The sequence below is a fragment of the Apteryx mantelli genome, chromosome Z (assembly GCF_036417845.1).
Source record: "Apteryx mantelli isolate bAptMan1 chromosome Z, bAptMan1.hap1, whole genome shotgun sequence".
Taxonomy (NCBI): Eukaryota; Metazoa; Chordata; class Aves; order Apterygiformes; family Apterygidae; genus Apteryx; species Apteryx mantelli.
This window is the reverse complement of record NC_090020.1, coordinates 82398622-82411491: the sequence shown is the minus strand read 5'-3', so window position 1 is coordinate 82411491 and position 12870 is coordinate 82398622. Positions and strand designations below refer to the sequence as shown.

The window sequence follows — 12870 nt, the reverse complement described above, 5'->3', positions numbered from 1 at the left end:
AAACAATGTCATTCTGCAGACTGAAAAATATCATTTATTTCTGAAAAAAGGCACTCATAGGTTGCACACTGTTAGACAGTTCTTCCTGGGTTTTTGGCAGTCAGCTTGGAAAATCTATTTCTTTAAACTTGCCTTTAAAGTATCTTATATAACCACAGTTAGAACAAGAGAAATTTGGGAAACAGTAAACTACATTTAGTGTAATTCTAGGTACCTGTTGTAATACTATTCACGGTCTTCCAGTCCTTTAAAACGTGTGTGGGAATTCAGAGCACAGCTGCACAGCTGTCACTCTCTTCCTTAGAGGTAGCTGCACATTAATGAATAGACGAATTTTCTTTGAAAACTTCAACTCCTTTGGCAACCCGCATGACAAAAGGCATCCGGGCAGTGTAAGGTATCTTATGGTAGGTCCCCACCTGGTATAAATCAGTGCGTCCTTACTGAAATCTTAGTCCTGCCTGCAGTTTCTATCCACTAAGCCTCATATTTTATGAATCATTGCTATTACTTTGGAGCTGGTTTCCATGAGGACTCTCATCTTTAATGTTTTTGTTCCTAATAGACTGGTCACATTTGCTTCCTGTGGCAGGATTTATCTGAAATATCCTTCCACAGACACGTTGTGCCGTTTCCTTCTCACACATGCCTTCTCTGCCCCATTCTTCTGGTGGGACACTGGACTCGGTAGATCCAGCGCTGCAATTATTACATTCTTATGAAATGTGGTAATTGAATAAAGCACAGAAGAGTAGTACGTCAAGTTGACACCTGCTTATAAAAACACATGTGGCTGATGAGTCTGGTCACAGCAACTGGGTTTTTTTGATTTGTGTGAATTTCACAAACCACAATTTGTAAACTTCCTCTTCCCACTTTTTTTTTTCCTCTCCCCCCCCCCTTCAGTTTTGTATTCTCTTCTAGGACCTTTTAAAACAAGATTATGGCCCACTGGCAAATTTTCTCGTAGGAGCGTGATAGTTATCAAGAGAACAATGTCATTTGGATGAAATAAGACTCCCTAAGGAACTCCCGTAAAAGCTAGAAAATCTATAAAGTTCTTACTGAAAGGTAACCTAACTTGTGATTTGGTCTTTTAAAGTAAATATTAAGGATGCTTTATGGATTTGGAGTATTTCTAGTAATGGGAAATAACAGCTCCCTGCTTTCTTAGGCTATCAATATGTATTTGTGAGGCAGCAATAATTCTTTCAGTGAATTTCATGTTCCCACTGAAATGTCTTTACTTGTTTTAAGCAAGACAAGAATTACAGAATGATACTACGCTGATAAGATGTAAAAATAAATTGGCTTGACAATTGTGTTAAAATAAGCACCACTACTAGCTTGATGTAAATAGGAGGGAAAACATGTCCTAAAAATGACTTCTATTGAGTCTGGATGCAGCCAGCCAGGAGGAGTAATGGAACCTGTCCTTCTTCAGCCACTTAAAACTTCTGTAGAAAAATCTCTGGGGAGCACATCCCTATCTGCAGAGACGAGGTCAGCGCTGCTCTATTTTTGTCTTTGGTATCTATGTGTAGCTTTGCAGTTGACACTGTGGTAAGAATTACGGACACTCATGCACAACGTTGCACTAAAGTCTGCTGCAATTAGCTATTTCTTGCTCTGACACCGACGTTCTGGCATTAGACCTCCCCACACCTTGGTTTATTCACCCGTACAATGAGGGTAAAGATACTGACCTCCCTTGTAAAAGCGGTCTAAGATTTACTGCTGAAAAGCACTAAGTACAACTTAGGTATAATATTTAGTACCTTACAGCATAGGTAAAGTGAGCACAACTCCAACGGCTTGTCAGGCCTCACTGAGAAACGCACTCTTGTGAGATTTACTTTCGTCTGAACTTGAGTCAGTGTCCAATTTACATGAGACACCATTGATCACTGGACAGTCTACATCGGCAAAATTTTACTTGGCCTTCAAAACATTTCCTACCCTAAAATCAGGTATTACCTGTGAGGACAAAAGTAAAGCTTATCTTTGATGAGGACATAAGACTTAAGATTGATAATAATGGAATGGATGATGCTTTCCAGTTCCGGTAATGAGTTGGAAAAATGAGTAAGGGTCAATAGCTGTTAATTCAGTGGCCGAACACTACCAGGACAATGCACGGGGAGGCCAGACGGACCCCTCTTGCACACTCTCAGGAGCGACAGAAGCTGCCAATACCACGTTATGCACATGAAAAAACGTGGGGATCTGCCCTGGTGCAGGAGGAGACCTGCTGAAAGGACCAGCCACACAGATGGCCATCCAGCCACCTCCTCCTGAGGCCACCTCCTCCTGATGGCTAGCTGAATGGCAGCATCCCTTGGGTTTTTAGTGGGATCACTGGGAGTTGTACTGTTTAGTCATGAAGGAAGATTCTCCCTCTCTTCCGTCCTTCTCCCGTAGCACTAGCTGGTTTTTCACACACCCGTGAAGGCTAAGTGCTTACCTAGTAAGTTTATAGCATTCTTGATTAAGGAATATGCATATAGAGAAAACTAAACCTGACTAGCAACCTAAAGAGCTATTTTGTAATTTGATGAAATGGTGTGACCTACCAGGGGACTTAGTCCAAAGATTTTTGTGTGCTAATCTGATGCTAAGCACACAGAAGGACTTCCGGGATACTAACTTCTTCTCTTGGGTGTCTTGCCCACCACTGAAACTGCATTGCTATAATTAACATCAATGATACCAGTGAAACGGAGGACCAAAAGCTACCAAGGGACTACTGTTTGAAGTGCTTTGGATGAACACCTGTGCTAGCCAGCATTGTCACTGGGGAGTAATTAGTTCTTCTGCAAATCATAGGAGGTCTTCTGGAAATCATACACCTCCAGCTACCTTCTGGCACGTCTTGCATAAACACTGGCTAACTGAAGACTTCAGTATAGAAGGGGTAATACTGAGAAACAGAAAAAAAGAGGGAGCTGCCAGCACTTTGGCCAGCATTCTTGAAGTGAGAAGTAATGTCTCTTCCCCGGAACATTTTAACCAGTGTAAATATATCAATACCATCCGCATTTTAAATAGGCTTCATGATTCACAGTGAATCAGAGGATGCAGCTGCCCTGCTCTGTGCTCAGGTATGGTGTGAAAGTGAAGTAGAAAGTGCAGTAAAGTAATAATAATGCACTGCATTTATACAGCTCCTTTCATTTCCAACATTTTAAAGTCTTGCCAGTATTAATTAATTAAAGTCTTGCAACAGCCCTTTGAGTTGGGCAAGGACTATTATATCATTATATCAATAGGTAAACCTGAAGAGCCTGAAGGCTAGATTGAGACTGTCTGCTTTAGGCACTCAATTTATTTGTTGCAACATCTAAAAAATAGGTGCCTGGCTCCAGGAGAATGATTCAGAGCACTTAAGGCAGGTGCCTGCGTAACCTATACAAGCAAAGCAGGGAGACGGATGCCTCTGAAGCAGCACCCGAGTGAAGTTCACACCTTTCTCCAGTGACCGATGAGCGAGCTGTGGTGCCTCCACGGGATGATTTAGTGTGGGTGCATACAGCTGCTCAGACGGAGGCACTAGGAAATATTATTCTCAGGAGAGTGCTGGGGTAAGTGCTTAATTCACGGCTCAACAATGTGCACTTCTGCCTATGTGGGATTCAGAATGCAAATTCCCTTCTGAAGGGCAAGCACCTGTGTGGGGAGATAAGTGGGAGGAGGAAGCACAAGATATTAATGGTTTCAGCACTTATCCAGAAAATGCAAAACTAGAGATCTGGGCTGTCCAGCCTCGAAGAGGTTGACTCCAGCGTTCCAACTTGCCAGGACTATACCAGGCTACCTGTAATGCTGAGGTGGAGCTCGGTTACTCAACAGCCAGAAGTGTAGGATGCAGAGGCCAGAGAGCGCCAGCCCAGTGGAAGGGGAGGTCTTTTGCTTGTACATCTTCTTTTTTAGAGCTCCACTGGATAAAAGGTATGAATAGTCAGGCCGGGAAACAGGCTGTCCCTCATACCCCAAGCTTAGCTGGCAATCAGGAACGCCTGAGTGTTTCCACACTGCCAAACTGACTCTTCCCTTGTCCCTCTGCTGCATCCTGGTATCCACATTACCCACACTCTGTGCTTGTTAGTTGGCTCCTGGTGTCCCTTCTGAAGAGAGCCATTTGTCCCACCCAAGAGGAAAGCTGGGCATGGCTAAGAGGACAGTACCACGCAACGTTGGCTCTTTACTCAGCGCCATACTACAACTCTAGCCTGAAGTCTCCAACCCCCCAGTATCCCTCATGTCCCTTCCCAGAGCACACACAACCTTCCTGCAGTGCCACGCTAGAAAGCAGATGGCTGCAGCAAAGCCCCTATTCTGGCGTCTGTATTAGAAAAAAGCCAGAAATAAGTATAATTGTATCCTAGGGCTATAAGGAGATGGAGCCCAGTGAAGATCAGGATCAAATACTGTGCCGTGTGGCTTGGTCTGTCCTCTCCGGAGGCCCACAGCTCTGAGCTGTGTGAACACAAGCCAGCCTGTCATAAGCAGTCCAGAGGCTTAGGCTCTTTCTCTGGTTTGGCCCAGAAAAACTGCATAAATATGACCCAAATTTGCCTTGCTGAGGTGTTCTGTGCCAGCTCAACATCTTCTAAAACCAGTGGGTTTGATCAGACCATGACTTAATGAAGTGGACCCTTTTCAACACCTTGGGAGATATTAGCAGCTCTGCACCCATTTGTGAGTCACGATGGACTGCCAGGAGCTACACACGCGGAACACATGCAAAACCACATGCTTATGTGCTTAGGTCACTCTTTAGTCCAAAATGCACTGTCCAGATGTATATACACTCAGTGCCTCTGGGATGTAGGTGTTACTTCAGATGAGACAGACTGAACCATTCTTTGGGACTTAGACACTTCCAGTTCGTTTATGTGAAGACTTACATTGACTCATAGATGGCCTAAATCACATTTACTGACTTCTTCAAACTATGCAGAATCTCAGAAACAGATCTGAGAAAAAGACTCAGGAGTCCTGAATCTGGGCTTGAGCCTGATTTATTACCATTTTTACCTGCTAGGGCTTTCTTTGATCTCAGCCAGACTCCCTTCCGATTAGCAGTAGAGAAGGAGAATTTGGGTTAATGCATCCTGCTCTACCCACTCCTTAACATAAGTGACTCCTATTACTGTTTTAGCAGTTGTCCTTTTATGCAAGAACTTGCAGAGCTGACTTGGCTAAACTTTTAATGGGTACGCTTCTAGTGTGGGAGGAAATGTTAAGCACTGCTTATTGTTACTTAGAATTACACACCCAAATGCCATAGCTCTATCCAGAGTTCCCAGGCATCTAGCTGCTTTACTATCTACCACAGCACACTATATCGCAAATAAGATCTCCCTTACCGCCTAAAGTAATGTCATGATGCACTGTAGGAGCCAAAGAATGCTGGGTTTGCAAAACGCATGCATTGCTTCAGATTGCAGTGAATTTGTTTAGTAGGAGATCAGGCAACACCATAAATTTCCGAGCAATAGATTTCTCTCCTCCTTTTATTTACTAAGATGCCGTCTCGCAGATAAAATCAATGAAATTATGGCAGATCACCAAGCTTACCAACAATAGCCAATATCTGCCTGGCATCTCACAGAGGCATCCTCTTTTCAGATGCCTCCAGTTTCTGTCCTGCCACATCTCTACCGTTCAGCCTGTTCTGTTGGAAATAGTAAACTTAAAGTTTTCCAGTGCACTTGGCTGAGTAAAACTCTCTTTTGGGCAGTCATGCACAGGCGCACGTATCGACTGCCCGGCTAGCAGAAATCTTGGCCCCACAGTGCCAAAGAAGATGTGCTATTGTCCTTGGGTGCACTTCTTGAGGCCACGTGTGGGGCGTACACAACTCCACCCTCACTTGAGGTGGGAAACATGTTCAAAGTGGTTTTGAGGTTTTGTTGAGAAGCAAAACAGGAAACCTGCTCTAATCTGGAGTTTAACTATTTTTTGAACTTGTTGCTCTCCCAGATTTTCTTTTTTTTAATAGAAGATAAACAAATATTAGAATGCCAACTGTTCTGAAACCGAACACATCCCAATTGTGGGATGAGTCCAAGCTTTTATTGATGCAGACTGGACTTCAGGCAGCAAAGAGATACTGGAGTAGTCCAGGGAATTTTTCTTTCCTTTTTTTTTAAGTGAGCCAAGCAACTCAAAGGCTGTGTCAACTGCCTTAAGTGCTCTTATGCCAACTAATCATAGCTGGCACAGAAAACAATGCTGACTATTGCTACGTTGGAGGCAGGGAAGGCCAAAGACACAGAGCTGCAATGTGCCATCTGGAGAGACACCATCGCTGCAGAATGGCTGCTTTGTAGCAGAGGAAGGACCACAGAGTGGCTCCTAAAAATTAATGAAAAGGACAACAAGCACTTCAGTGGGGCAGAAGCCAGAGTGAGCTTGCGGGCAGAAAAAGAGTTAATTTAAAAGCCACAGGAGCTGCTGTGCTGACAGCATGAGCTAGTAAACTCTGCTTTCTCCCAGAGCAGGGGTACAAGCCTGCCTCCCCCGGCCCCGGCACGCTGAGCCAGGAAGGCAGTACCATACCACTGCTAGGGGCATCTATAGATGTGTCCATCTGACCACCAACCTTTTTCTGGTAATTCTGCAAAGTACGGCAGCTGGATTTATAGCTTGAGTAATGTGAGCCCTGAGAAAGCTCCAGTGACACCACCCGGTCTCCTCAGAGAGACTGCCAAGCGTCCCAGGAATGGCAAAAGCTCTCAGAAACTGCTGGTCCTGACGTGGGCCCTAACGACAAAATCCTCCATGGCCAAAACTGCAAACCGCTGCGCATATCTACTCGACGGTACATTGCTGATTCACATGCCATGGCACTGCCTGGCAAAGTCTACCTAGCTGCCTTCGCAACTTTATTTCTAGTGGTACATAACATCAGGTTTTGATCAGGTTCTAGGATCAGATATGCTGATGTCATTCACAAAAAACTGTAGTAAGACCAGCAGAGTTCCTGACAGATGCAACAAAAATTGGCCGTGATATAGCTTGCAATTGGGATTATCCAGGTAAATTCCTCACGGCTTACTCCCAGTTTATTTAACCTGCCTTTGTATGCTGCATGAGACTGTGGCAACGCTTTCGCTGCTGCTCCAGCATCACTCTGACGTCAGCACTTTTATTTGATTTTCTGTCACTGTTCTCGCAGATTAAATTTCAACCAGTGACCCAAGGCTTGATCGCTCATTAGCAAATCCCTCTGAGCCGTCTAGTCCTGCCCTTGCTTGATGGCTCGCTCTGCGTTGCCGTCCCGAAGCCTACTGAAATCAGCACCACCCTGTGTGCAAGTTAGGTCAGGCTTGGTGCTGCTGCAAAAGGCTATGGGGATCCCTACCCTACTGCACGTTTTCAGTGACAAACCACTGCAGATTCCTATGATGACTGCTTGCATCTTTTCAAATCTCCCAGGTAGTGTAAAAACACATCCCCATAAAGTCAAAACTTTCCTTTGCCACCCCTCCCCTCACCCTTTGATTTATAGGGGAATTATTCTCACATCTTTCTTGGTCAAACCTTGCAAACCAGGGCATTCTTTCTTCTTCTGTTGGTAAACATTAACAGATTTAAGCAGCTATCATGATGCTCTTTCAGGTCTCTTTTGCCGTGATACTTGAATATAAAATTCTTGGTAGGCAGCTGGAATGAAAAAGCTGCCTCAGAACATGCTCTAGAGGTCACAGATCCAAACTCTCACTTAGGTATTTTGGTTGGATGGGACGGAGGTTGCCCTGAACACATTATGATCCAGCTTACCGGCAAATATCTCAAGTTCAGCTCTAACTACGCCCAGCTTTAAGTTATAGTGACAGGCAGGTTCATAGTGAAGATACAGCCATGCCTTCAATGTTTTACCTCCTCCGTACATCTGAACAGACCTCTTGCCTTGTACTTAGATTATCAGTGCCTTCGAGCAAGAAATGGCATGCTTTTATATTTGGTATGGTCCAGAACTATAACACACACTCTTTCTGCTCAGCCTTCTTAAAACTCTCATTTCAACAAGTATTTAGGCTGTGCACTGTTAAAATCCTAACCGCCCCCTCTCTCCAAGTTAACGAAATCTCCTCTGCAAACCCTGAGCTGAGGCTGTTTCCAACAGCAGGCGAGCAGCACTGGACAGGTAGAGCACAGCCACAAGCAACCCAGCCATGCAGCACCGACACGTCCACGTGACTTTTCCCTGACTTGCCCCTTCTTTGCCTCCATGGAGATTTTACTCTAGAGGTCGATCTCCCTGATTTCAGTGGAGACGATCTTGATTTACGCTGGGCTGAGAATCAGGCTGTGAGTCTTTATTGCCTTTTAAAGCCAAGAGCCCCGCAGAAGCCAATTGTGTCTAAAGCGAAGTTGCTGCACACACAATATGGAATTTGCACAATTCCATAAACCAGCAGTGGTCTAAATAAAAACTTCAAACAAGACATTCTGGCATTGGCCAGAAAGAACGAAGATAAATAGCTTGGAGACGCCAAGTTGTGAAGGAAGAACTGCTTGGACGGAGAGCAAAGTGAGAGGCAGAAATTCGGCAGGGTGGTGGGAGGCTTGCAACACTCCCAGAAAGCAAAGGGGTCATGACGTTTAATTTGATTAATTCATCATTGGTCCAAAAGACCTTGTACTGAGCCTCAGGCAGCTCAGTAAACATACAGTCATTTAGAGAGGAAATAAAAGATTGGTTGGGTGGTAATTACTCCAACTCCCTCTCCCGTTCCGGCCTCTGTCTTGTTTCTTTTCTCCTTGGTCAGTGCAAATTTTGGAAGCAACACAGTAAGCAAGCAGTAGCGTTGAAAAAAAAAATCCAGCAAAACTCACTGTGTTTCCAACACCTTGCTCAAAACACTTTCAAGGAAAGCTTCCACTTGTTTTCTCCATCATTCTTATCTTTCCTCAATGGCCCATTCCTCTAGGAAATGCCATGGGCAAAACGGAGTAACAGGCAAGCTAGTGTGGCCTCCTCTCTCCAGGACTGGCGGAAGATTCAGCAGAAAGCAACAAGAAGGACAATTACCCTAGAGGAGCCGGGGAGTGTTTCTGGAGGTTGTTTCAGTAGTTTTGGTCCTACTCATAAGCACTTGGGGGCCCAGACAGATGTTTTTATGAATGTAATTGTATTTACAAATAATGGTATTTTGTAAAGCTCCAACGCTAGCTTTTAAGGGCCAGATGGTATAAACACTCAGCCTGTAACTGTAGAGCGGCTGTCCCTAACCACAGGGGGAGGAGGGCAAAACCTCCCACTGACATCGGGGCTAGAAAACTGTTGCAGCTACCCGAAGCTATTTAGGAGCCTGGGGTGTCAGCGGAAATCACGGCACAGCCGGAGGAAGGGAAGGTGCCTGATATTCCACAAATCCATGAAAAGTGAAGTTAACACCCGACCCTCTTTCGGCATCCGCTTCAAGCCCTGCCTGGGCTCCCACTCCGCACCTTTGCGTATTAGACCTCACCACGGCTCCGTAAGGCAGCAAACTGCTTTTATCCCCCTTCCACAGACAGACGCTGAGGTTTACTGCGGTTCAGACACTTTTCTACACCCATGTGAGAAAGCTACGATGGAGTAGGGAAATGGAAGCTGGGTCTCCAAATCCCAGACGGCAAGGCAGCTTGCCTCCGGTTCGGCATATATACACACATATACACACTGCCTTAAGACACCTAAGTCCCGTTGGCTCAAATGCCACTAGTCAAGAAAGCAAGGTTACTTATACATGGTGTTTGTATTGATAACAGATGAACTTTGCTCGTTCACCTGGTTGCCACATCTCCTCCCTTGTTTCAGTATGCAGAGGTGCATCCATGAGTATATATCGAAGGGCCGATCAGTATAGACATTCATATCATGTCTCTGAGCTGGTCAAATGAGAAAATGTTCATCAAACAGAGTGTTGGATCAATGTTTCCTCTACCCCTGAAATAATATATTCGCTGCAGAATAATGAACCAGCTCTGTAACTCTGGAGTTATAAAAAATTATTCATGGAAAATATTATTCCACAAAAATTGGCAAAGGTTGATTAATAAGGCAGTTGGCTAATCCTATTTGTCTGGCTCTAGAAGAGCTGCCATATACATTCAGAAGAACTAAATAAGTTTACCCACTACCGAAACACAGATCCCTTCTAGGTGTAAAACTGTGGCTGATTAAGACTTCATGATAATAGCTCAGAACTGTGCAAGCTGTTTCTCGGAGAAAAAAAAAAAAAAGACCCACACAAACGAAAGAAAACCTCACAAGGGCTTTGCCAATATTTCATGATGTTTGTTTTTGCTCATAGCAAGTCCTGTTTTAAATCACAATAATGCATTTGACTTTTGAGAGAGGACGACCAGAGATTTATTCTGTGCTGTGTGGAAATGGCCCATTCCAGCAAAAACTGAGCCGCGGAGGGGGGTTCTGTCAAGGAAGAAACCTCATCTAGATAAATGACACTACTCAACAGAGCATGGTTACTTATATGTGTGTTTGTACTGACATCAGATGAATGTTGTTCATTCGTTTGATTGTCACTTCTCCTCCCTTGTTCCAGTATCCCTCCTACTTTCCTTTGGAAGGTTTAATCAACCAATGTAAGGCTTTTTTAACATGAGCAAGGGCACTTTTAAGATAAAGATGTTAAAAAATAACTTTAAAAAAATACTACATACGGTCGTGCATTTAATAAAAGTGGTTTACATATGTACATGCACATGGCACAGCCCCTCTTCACCCCCTCATGTCCTAAGAGCCAAATGCTACTCACTGTGTAATGCCTATCCTTGATCTAAAACTGGCACTGATCCCTTTGGAGTTAAACCAGCACCCAGCATCATACAGACTGGTTGAGAAGGAAAGGTCAAATCAGAAGAAATGCAGCTTGTAGCACTGCTAGACCTTGAGGGTGGAATGGGTGTGGGGGCTCGGAGGTAAGTTAAGCATTAATTTGTCATGCATGTTTGTCATGCTAACTATCCCGCGTTTGCGGCCTGATGATTACTACCTTCCTAATAGCTGCATATGATTAGCTTTATATTCCCGTAAATTTACTGTGCCTGGTGTCTGTACTATACCTGATGAAACCCGTGTACTTATTAGCTGATCTTTGAGCCATGATGCCCAATATGCAAGCAAGGCAATCTTTGCTTGTATAATCATCAGCTAAAAAATAAAAAATAAAAGAAGCGAGGGTAATGACTCTTCCCTTGACAGCCTAGTCTCTCTAGACTATAAGATCATACACAGGCTTTGAGGTTATATGGCAGGACGGTTTCTTACTGTATGTACAACCTGTGCACAGCACCAGGAAAGACAAGTCTTTTCAGAAATGGCTAAGTGATACTGTAACATGGATAGTAATAAGAAAAACAGCAACAACACAACAGCGCCTGCACTGAAGCTAACTGCAATGCCTATATGCTGGAGAACACTAAATGGTTCGCTCTTTCTCTTATCACAGATATCTCTACACAGCGTGGGTGGCGTTTTGCTCCATATTTCATCTCCAGCAACACACAAGGAAGTCGCGAATGGCATTACTGAGCATGCCAAAATGCCCATGCAGTAAGGATAACAGTGAAATTGTGATATGGATCTATTTTCAGCTTCCATCTGAATATTCAGGAGGCCTCCTCTTGTCTCTGTCATATATTATTTTTAAATGGTGAAAGATTACAAATACTGCACGGCAAGAACAATCAGACTATGGAATAGCCTCCCGGGACAGAGCTATATGTTCCCATATGGCTTCCCCCCCCCTCCCCTTTTGCCCCTTATTTTTATGCTTAGTCAATCACTGCTTAGCCACCTTAGGGAAACGCAAGGTGAATGAGGAAAAAGAAGGTCAAGGTTATCGTGGAAAAGTTTAATCCCTCCTCAGTGGGAACCAGTTAATAGCTACGGCTAGACTCAAGTACGGACCTCAGTTGGGAATCCCAGTGAAGGTCAAAGGCAGAAAGAAAAAAAAGCTGCACTGAGATCTGAGACAGTCATAAGCAGACAGATGTTCCTAGGCTTTAATGAGCAGTCTTGGCTCCAGGCCTTTCTTGGCAGAGCTGTTTAGGTTTAGTATTTTTCCTCTTGTAGTGTAAGGTATGGCTCTGGTTATCTGGCTCTGGTTAGCTGGCTCTGGTTAGCTGGCTGCTGCTGATTTTTCCATCTAAATAACAGCTTGACAATGAAGAAACCAGTTCATAATCTGCAGCTTGATGGATTAGGTCATGGGGAATGATGCGCAGTTGCAATCGTGAAAAGTAAAAATAAATAAAAATAATAATTGCAGTTTAAATGAGAACCAGTTCTAAAAGTTTAAACAGCAAATCTGACGAAGCTCCTATTGCAAGTTCTACCACTCCGTCTTACTTTTTATTGTCATGGACAATAAATTGAAGGAAAAATGACAGGAAATTGACTTTTTCTTAACAAATTCTTCTATTTCAAGGGCAGCCTGGTGGGGATCATACACCCACTTTTGAAAGTCATTTGGGTTCACCAGCACCGAGAATTTTCTCTTAACAATTTTCTATTCCCAAATGAAATATATTGGACTGGAAAACAAAGGCTAAGCAAACATGTTCTGTTCAGAAGGCAAAGAGGCTACAAATCCAACTGTTAGCAAACTGTGAAATCAGTAACTTCACAATGAGGAAATAGCTTGGTTAAAAGTTGCGAAGACTTTTAACCCATGTCTGCTGGGACACAACTTTCTTACTGCAATAGCCAGCCCAGTGCTTGGAGAATAAGTTTGGTTCTTTGACAGGTATATTAGCAAACTTGATACAACCAGGGGCTGAATTCAGTCCATTTCCAACATTTCTGTGTGCCACACTTCCGTCACCATTGCCCTGATTTAAGATGATAAT

The 12870-nt window shown here is 43.9% G+C and overlaps 1 protein-coding gene across 3 annotated transcripts in view; it reads right to left on the bottom strand.

Moving 5' to 3' along the window:
- The window catches only part of SETBP1 (SET binding protein 1), a 259400-nt gene that overhangs the window by 59867 nt on the left and 186663 nt on the right, over window positions 1-12870 (bottom strand). The window lies entirely within an intron of this gene.